The following is an 8,588-nucleotide window of genomic DNA, read 5'->3' on the forward strand; positions in this document are numbered from 1 at the left end:
ACCCTGTTCCTCACAAATGGGAATAATATGCGGTAAGAAGCCTAAATGTTTAACTGTTTCCCATACTTCTCCAAAAACACACGCAAAAATATACCTATACTCTTAACAGTCTAAAATGATATTTTTAGACTGTTATGCCCTTTATATACCAGTCATCACATAAAGCAGTTATAACATATAAGGATACTGTCCATTATTTCATCATCGGCGGATCGCAAATAACCATGCCTTACTTAGTGAATTCGAAACACGAGCTCACGGAGTTTTCAGTCCCATTTAATTGACTTTATCTCAATAACAATCTTTCTCAAAGCAGATTGTTCGTATTAACACCTCACTGAGTGGTAATTAATGTTTTGGAATGTGTTCAAAAGATTAAATTACCGAGCTCATAAAATACCAAAGAATCAGTGGGTTCTCTCATATCTCAAAATCGAAGGAATTTTCATCTAAAGTCATAAGAGTGATGCTAACTTGAGGAGCACACAAACCCTACTCGATGATTTCTCTCGCCAGTCTGTGGGAGTCCAAGAATGATCATCAATGAATAAGTACCATTGGTTCACAGAATTATGATTCCTGCTGCCTACACTGATTTTACTCACTTATGATGGCTCTCCTCGCAGAATCCTATTCCATTTTTGGTTATGCTTCCTTCTGCCTACCAGCACTGTCCTTTCTTCAGGTTGCATTTAGGCGTCTGCATTCCTTTACAATTATTTGTTTGTTAACGGTAAGGAAGGTGTATAAGTCCAGAAATAACAGAACGAGTGCAGATGTTGTATATTGCCTCATACAACTTATGTAAATGATGGTACATTATATGAGATTCACAAGTTTTGTGGGTGTTAGGCCGGGTTGTTTTTGTTGTTTTGTTGTTGTTGTTTTTTTTGTGCCCTGCTGTGCAGCATGTACGTATACAACCGGTTTCACTGACTTCATGATTCTTTATGGGATCTGCCTAGTTCAAATTGTACGAAAATTTATTGCAAAATTTTGCAGTGCTTTAACGATTGTGAGATGAATGTGTTGCTTGAGATATGAAGTTGTTTTAACAAAACTTTTTGTTAATACCATATTCAACAAATATGTCATTTTTGTCTTTTTATTTTGCTTCTGCAGTAAGAAATACATTGTATCACAGTATTATTAGAGTCAGAAAGTATACAAAGAGTATGTGTAAACTTGATTTCCATCTGTTCGTCTTAAGAGGCAGGAAAACAATAAAGTGTATCACACTCTACAAGCGTGTGATGTCTGCATGCGATATACATACCAACATGAAACAAAAACGAAGCATAATTTGTTGTAAAGTCAGTAGAGATGTACATGCATGCATTGCCTCACAGATGTCATGTAAAGATGGTAAAGTTATCCTTCATTACACAAAATTAGCGGGAGCAGTACATAATATTGTCTTCGTTTAAGTAGGCTACGTTCAGCACTTCAGAGCAGATAAAGAAAAACAATTGTTTTCTTCCACAACGGATGGGATTACCGTATTATAGCGTATAGGCTCTTATGTGTTTGTGAACATCATAAAGTGAACATACACGGAGTATTGATTGAAACGCACGTGTACACGTCTGTGTAAAATTGCTTTGGAAACCAGCGTAAGTTATAAGTGAATCCGCGACGTGATCTATTCCCGTTTGATGCGGAATTAGATTCATGTAACACAGTATTCGATTCTCTTGCCAAGAATATTTGCCTGAATGTCGTCTGTACTTTTCTTTGTTAGACCCTATCATCTTTGATTGAAAATAATACTATTCCCTGTGATAGGAATAGAATCATCAGAAATATCAATGGTGTGGTCCTGAAGGTTTCAATCTTTTGTAAATACAATATACTTCGCCTCTCGATGTTCACTTGAATATTTCATGAAATATCATGACTGTCGTAAAGGTTTTATCATTTATTTAGATTGTATTTGCGAAGTTGAACAGATTTTGTTAGTATGTTCTGACTAATTCAATGTTACTGGCAAGGATATTGTGAGTGTTGTAGTACATAATTATCAATCATAGACATTGATATCTTTTGATCATGAATATAATCATGTGTCAATCAAAAAACAAAAGTGGCACTAAAGAGGTTCCTGTTATTCCCATTATCGAAATGCAAATACATGTACAATCATATATATGACCTCTTGTACAAATGTACAGTGTTGACATTAGTTTTGGGTGTTGTGTTAGCTCCTTTTTTTTGGAAAGAAAGATCTGAAAACAGACCAATCGTATATTTTTTCTCAAAATGAAGAGTGTGTTTATCAAAAAGCAGAAGTTATGCCACTAGGGGAAAAAAAAGAACACGCGTGTTATTTAATTTTAGTCCGGGCTGTTGTTCGGTACAATGTCAGCGTCTTCTCTCTCGTAAATATAGGAACTACCTTAGCTACTTTGACAAACTGGTAAAAAAACAAACAAACAAACAAACAAACAAACAAACCCTTACAGAAAAAAAATCAAATACTACAATTTTTAGCAAAATAATGGACTTTTAAGTACATGTGAATCAATTTTATAATAACTTGCCGTTTGGCTCATCTGAAGTAAGTTCATGTGTCATTGTTACTTTTGATATTTCTCTTTGTTGTATCAATTGATCCAAGATAAAACAAGTTAAAATTATAATTATTCCCATGCATTTTATCATAAAATGAATCAACATTTTTGAACGAATTATTGTAGAGCTTCACACTTCTTTATGATCTAATATGCTTCTTTGAATTTGTTTAAATTTTCATCACACATTTCTAGTTTTCAAATTCTAAAGAAAGTTTATTGCTTGTCGTTTTCCCTGTGTTCCTACCCTCGTTTAAAACCAGTTTTGATATTACTCTTGCTTTTGAAGACGTAAAGCAATAGAAACTGTATGTTTCTATGTGGTCTGACCTACAATCTGTCAATCTATAGTATTCTTAACTTCTTTTTGATTCGCATTTTTCTTCTTCTTAAGTTAACTTGGTTGTAAACCACTGATTTATATACTGACTGTTCTTTGAGATAAAAACAAAAAGTACGCTGAGGATGATTCAATCATGAATATGTCAAATATCATGCTTACCTCGTCACAGCCATAAATATCACAATTTAAAACATTGCTTGTTTTCTCGACTTATTGCACTTAGTTATGTTTCCAAAACCGATATAAAATTATAACAATGGCAAAATTTTACTTTTTGACTGAACATATCTCTATGGAAACGGTCACTATATACATTGGCTTTTCATTTCATTTCGCATTAGGCTACCTACTCGTCCACTTTGATTGCTTAAAGGGACTACGCATTGCAAGTGCCTATTGACTTGTATTGATTAATTATTCCTTGATCGTGAAGTATGAGACAATATATATATATATATATATATATATATATATATATATATACATATACATATACATGTATATATATATATATATAGATTGATATGTGCCAAATATCATATAATAAATTTTCTGCAAACTTTCTTTAGTTTAATCAACAGGTAGCCAACGAAAGGAAAACAAAAAGGGACATATATAAAAAAGCACACAGGAGGACTTCACAGAAAAAAAAAAGAATCAAGAGGCAGACAAACCTCAGTCAACTTCTACTAAGTGTGTTCAGTTGATGATAAAAAAATAAGGAACAAAACGCATCGAAATTATATACATGTCGGATGCATAAGGCTCCTTTCATGGGCAAGACATAAAAGCAAGGTACAACACCAAAAGCACACATGGAAGATAAAAGATTCTTCGTCAGTATGAGTAGGGCTTACTGTAAAAAGCATTCGAAGATATCATTAATCCCTATATATATATATATATATATATATATATATATATATATATATATACATATACATGTACACTCTAAATTCCTTAGACTGAAATCAAGTAGTCAGGGACCAATCCAAACGTTGGATTGAAACTTTCAATCCACGGAATTTAGAGTATATATATATATATATATATATATATATATATATATATTACATCTGTATGAGAGAGAGAGAGAGCAAGAGGAAAATTATCATTTTGTGATAGCGTTCACTAAAGTCAACACCATCGTCACCACCATGGACTTTGATCAGGTGAGTAGCGATGCTGCCGTCTCCACCCAGACAATACACACTCCCACACATACACACTCATTTGCCTGTCTCTTAAGCTTATTCGTCAGTAGGCCCACCTGACGAAGGGTCGTAGCTAATAGTGCACGTTGCTGGACAGTGTGGATAGCTTAGACCAGCGCCGTCACAGCCGAGGTGAAAATGGTGGCACATCACACACGTGCAATGGACCTGCTTGAATTACGACAAGATTGACAAACTTAACGATCCACGATATCTCCTTAACGCACCTATTTTTTTTTCTTTTTCCAAATTACCTGACTGAGAATGTCAGTAGACCAGGATTCTTCTTTATTTTAAAGATAATCAAAAAGAGATATATCTTGATTTGGACTTCGATTACGGCTTTTATGTTTTTCTCCTTTCCAGCCGAATTAGGCTCAATGCAGACTGTAGTAAATGAACCTTTGATTGGGTTAAGTGTTATCAGGCGTTGAGTGTTGCCGAGGTCATCAATTCTGCACAGTTCTTTTGATTGCCAGTAAGAAAAGAAATGTCTTTACTGGAGACAACAGGTTCAAGTTGTAGTGACATCATTTCAAGTTCTCAGAGGTCTAGCTCTAATTGCACAAAGATGCAATGTGTTTCGTCGAATTGATGCTCCCCAATTGGGTCACAACTGCGCTGATTACCATTTTTTGTAAGGCACCTGACTTACTAGGGATTCGGTAAATTTCTTGCCGTCAGTGTGGGGAAACAACAGCCAACAGCCCGTGTACAGCGGCGCCAGCGGGAAGAACCAATATTTGCAAGTCATATATTTCCAGGTGAATTTTCGTATTAGAAAACGAGCAGAGCAAATTGCCCCTTCTGCGTGGTATGGTGATATGGATGGCAACAATCGCGATGTGTGTACCGTAAATGTTCTGTCTCGACACCAACGAATCGGCAGCCTGTACCATAGGCGTGACAATATCATTCTCAAGAGATGAAACTGTCGTGTGTGATCTAACCTGTATCACCATTGAAGAAGTGTGACGGAAAAGGTTGAACGAGCAAAAACACTGGAGATTTGCATGAGTTTTTCCTTGGATATAAAAGTGTGGAATAACCGAACATGGAGACTCGAGGAAAGGAGGGGAAGAAAGAGAAAAAGAAAGGTAAGAAGTCTTTTTTTAGCGCAAAGTACCTGACACCAAAATTGTCACAGCCGTTGTCATTGTCAGGTTTGTTCGTTTACAAAGACAAACTTGTAATAATAATGACCATCATTTCTAGTTTGTTAACTTGTTGGTTTTTTCTTAATCAGTGGACAGAGGACTGTAGGTATACTATTGATACGTTCTAGGATATTACCGATTTCTGATGAAGCTTTAAAAAGATGAGGCGCATTGTTTATCAAATTGTTTCTCAGTACAGTTCAACTGATATTACAATGTTTACAGACATGTTCATGTATGACATAAACACAAACAATAATTGTTCATGATGGGGAGAGTACACGCAGTACTCCGGACACTTTTAAATCTTCCACTATATACAAGGGCGCCGGAAGCGGGGGGGGGGGGGGGGGGGCAGGGGTGGCACTTGCCCCCCAAACAAAATGTTGGGGGGGGGGGCAAAACGAGTTTTTGCCCCCCCCCCCCCCAAAGTGCCCCCTGTAACAAATAATTAATCACTGATTTAAAGACCAAAATGAACAATAAAGGCATATTTCTTGTCTAAATGTTGTAATTTCATAACTGAAAATGCAAAAATTTTCGTCCCTAACGGGGCGAAGAAGGGGCGAAGATTATAATACACTAACAACATACATTATTGTATCTATACACTAATAGTAACTTATGAGTAAATTTAGTGTATAGATGGTAGCCTCGTGTCCTCGAGTGTGCCCGCTGAAACATACCTTTAGTAAACCTTACACATTTCATTTTCTTCTTTGCTTTCTAGCAGTATAAGAATATTTTGATTGTTCGAACGATGCGATCACGTTTAAGCTTTTAATGAGTACATTTCAGATAAATTGCAAAGTAAAAGTGGCTCGTTCGTTCTGCCCGTACTTATAGTAAAATGAAAAGTTTTCATAAGTTATTATAGTCCTTCGCAGTGATTTCTTTTACTATGTTTAATTCCTCAGAAACTCAATTTAAAATGCTCTATAAAAGCGACTTTTATACTCTGTTTTTACAAAAAGTCCCTACCGTGGGAGGGGGTATCCCCCTCCCACACCCTCCCCCGCTCGGTCGCTTCGCTCCTTCGACGAGGATCTCACACCATCACATAATATACCCCCACGTATGTTAAGATCATAGTCCTCCAACTGATTTTTTCAATATGTTAATTCCCTAGAAATTTGCATTTAAATGTTCTATAAACGCGACTTTTATACTCTGTTTTTACAAAAAGTCCCTACCGTGGGAGGGGGTATCCCCCTCCCACACCCTCCCCCCGCTCGGTCGCTTCGCTCCCTCGCCGAGGATCTTGCACCATCACATTATTAATTTACTCCCGTATGTTATGATCATAATCCTTCCAACTGATTTTTTCAAAATGTTAATTCCCTAGAAATTTGCTTTAAATTCTCTATAAACGCGACTTTTATACTCTGTTTTTACAAAAAGTCTCTACCGTGGGAGGGGGTATCCCCCCTCCCACACCTTCCCCCGCTCGGTCGCTTCGCTCCCTCGCCGAGGATCTCACACAATCACATTATTATGTACTCGGCCGTATGTAATAATCATAGTCCTTCGCACTGATTATTTTTCACTATGTTTAATTCCTTAGAAATTTGCTTTTAAGTGGTCTATAAACGCGACTTTTGTACCCTGTTTTACAAAAGCTCCCTACAGTGGAGGGGGGGGGATCCCCCTTTCCACACACCCCCCCCCCCCCCCCGCTCACTCGCTTCGCTCCCGCGCCGAGGATCTCACATCGTCACATAAATGTGCCCCCGTTGAGATTTTGCCCCCCCCCCCCAAAAAAAAAAAAACAAAAAAAAAAAAAAAACAGAAGTGTTCCGGCGCGCTTGACTATAACTAAAAATGTAAAAATTCAAGGTCGACGTGTATGTGATATATTATATCACATACACGTCGACCTTGAATTTTTACATTTTTAGTGATAGATGTTTCTTGTGTTCCCTTTGCATACATGTACCTAGGCTTTCTAGATAGAATGAACTGGAAGGGATCTGACTTAAAAATGCACATTGATGTCCCGGAGTACGGAAACAAACAAGCAAACAAACAAACAAATCTTATTAAACTTTAACTCAAATTTGACAAAATTGAAATACAACAAGATTGTAGTGGAACAAAATTTCTTCGTTTCTATTTCAAAACGCCGCAAGAATCATACAGAAAACAAGTAATGATATTATGATACACAGATCATGCGAGACGTCAACTTTACATGCAAAGTTATTAACTGATAACATGTATATTAACATTCTTCGTCTTGTAGTCTACACAACACACAGAAATTTCTTACAGGCCAACATTCTACATGTAAAGATATTGAGTCACGATCTTTTCAAAAAATATTTCCCATGCACACCTGATGATTTACTGAGGAAAGAAGCGATATTCACTGTGATGAAAGATATGTGGTCGTTATCCAAGAGAGAGAAAGAAAAAAAAACTCCTCGATATGACACAACCCATCATAATGTTAAACACAACAATAGCCACAAGGTGTATCCCCGTTAGGAAATGACTAATTCATGATAGTCATAGACGTCATTACTCCTTCTGTTGATTATATGGATGACTGACATGTATCTGTGAAAGGGCGAAACCGCAGTATTTGCTCAACTTGTGAGAGTCAATGCATGAAACAAAAACAAAAAAGACACAAAAAACTAAGGAGGCGTGTCTTCTTTTTTTTTTTTTTTTGGCTTTTTGCTTTCAGACCTCGAGGGATAAACGGAACAAAAGTAAGAAAACTTCTGTTTCGTTTCTTCCAAACAACGCCACACTTCAGCTGTTCATACGATCTTCACATACAAAATGATGTGACACGTGAAGACGCGCATGCCATTACATTCCTGCAGAGGCCACAGCGCAGAAAAGCGAACATGCTTTGATTAAAAATGTCAATTAAGTTGACTTTGATATTCAAGTGCAAACTCTGAAGATGTCTGTCCTGCGTTATGAAGTACTGAAATTACTTATCGTTTGCGAGGACAAGGAGTAGATCAAAATATCCACAATGTGTTCCTATAATTCCTTCTCTCCTCTCGTTTAAAGTTACTGTCAATTAACCCTGAGTTAAACGCAGCGCGTTTACTGATTGAAAGTGTGTCAAGTTACAACTAGCATTGAGCTGGTACTTATGACAAAGGTCAAATTGATGTAAAAAGGCACAGACAACATGAGCATTATACTGACATCTCTGAGTCTAGACTTTTCTTGTGAAAATCATAAAGAGAAGAGTTTCGTAGGGGTGACTCTTCCTGAGCTCTGGCTGGTTGGCGAGTATTCACCCGTGATGGACATGATGGATGAATGGACATTTTTACTTGTT

This window comes from Diadema setosum, chromosome 8 (genome assembly GCF_964275005.1).
Source record: "Diadema setosum chromosome 8, eeDiaSeto1, whole genome shotgun sequence".
Taxonomy (NCBI): Eukaryota; Metazoa; Echinodermata; class Echinoidea; order Diadematoida; family Diadematidae; genus Diadema; species Diadema setosum.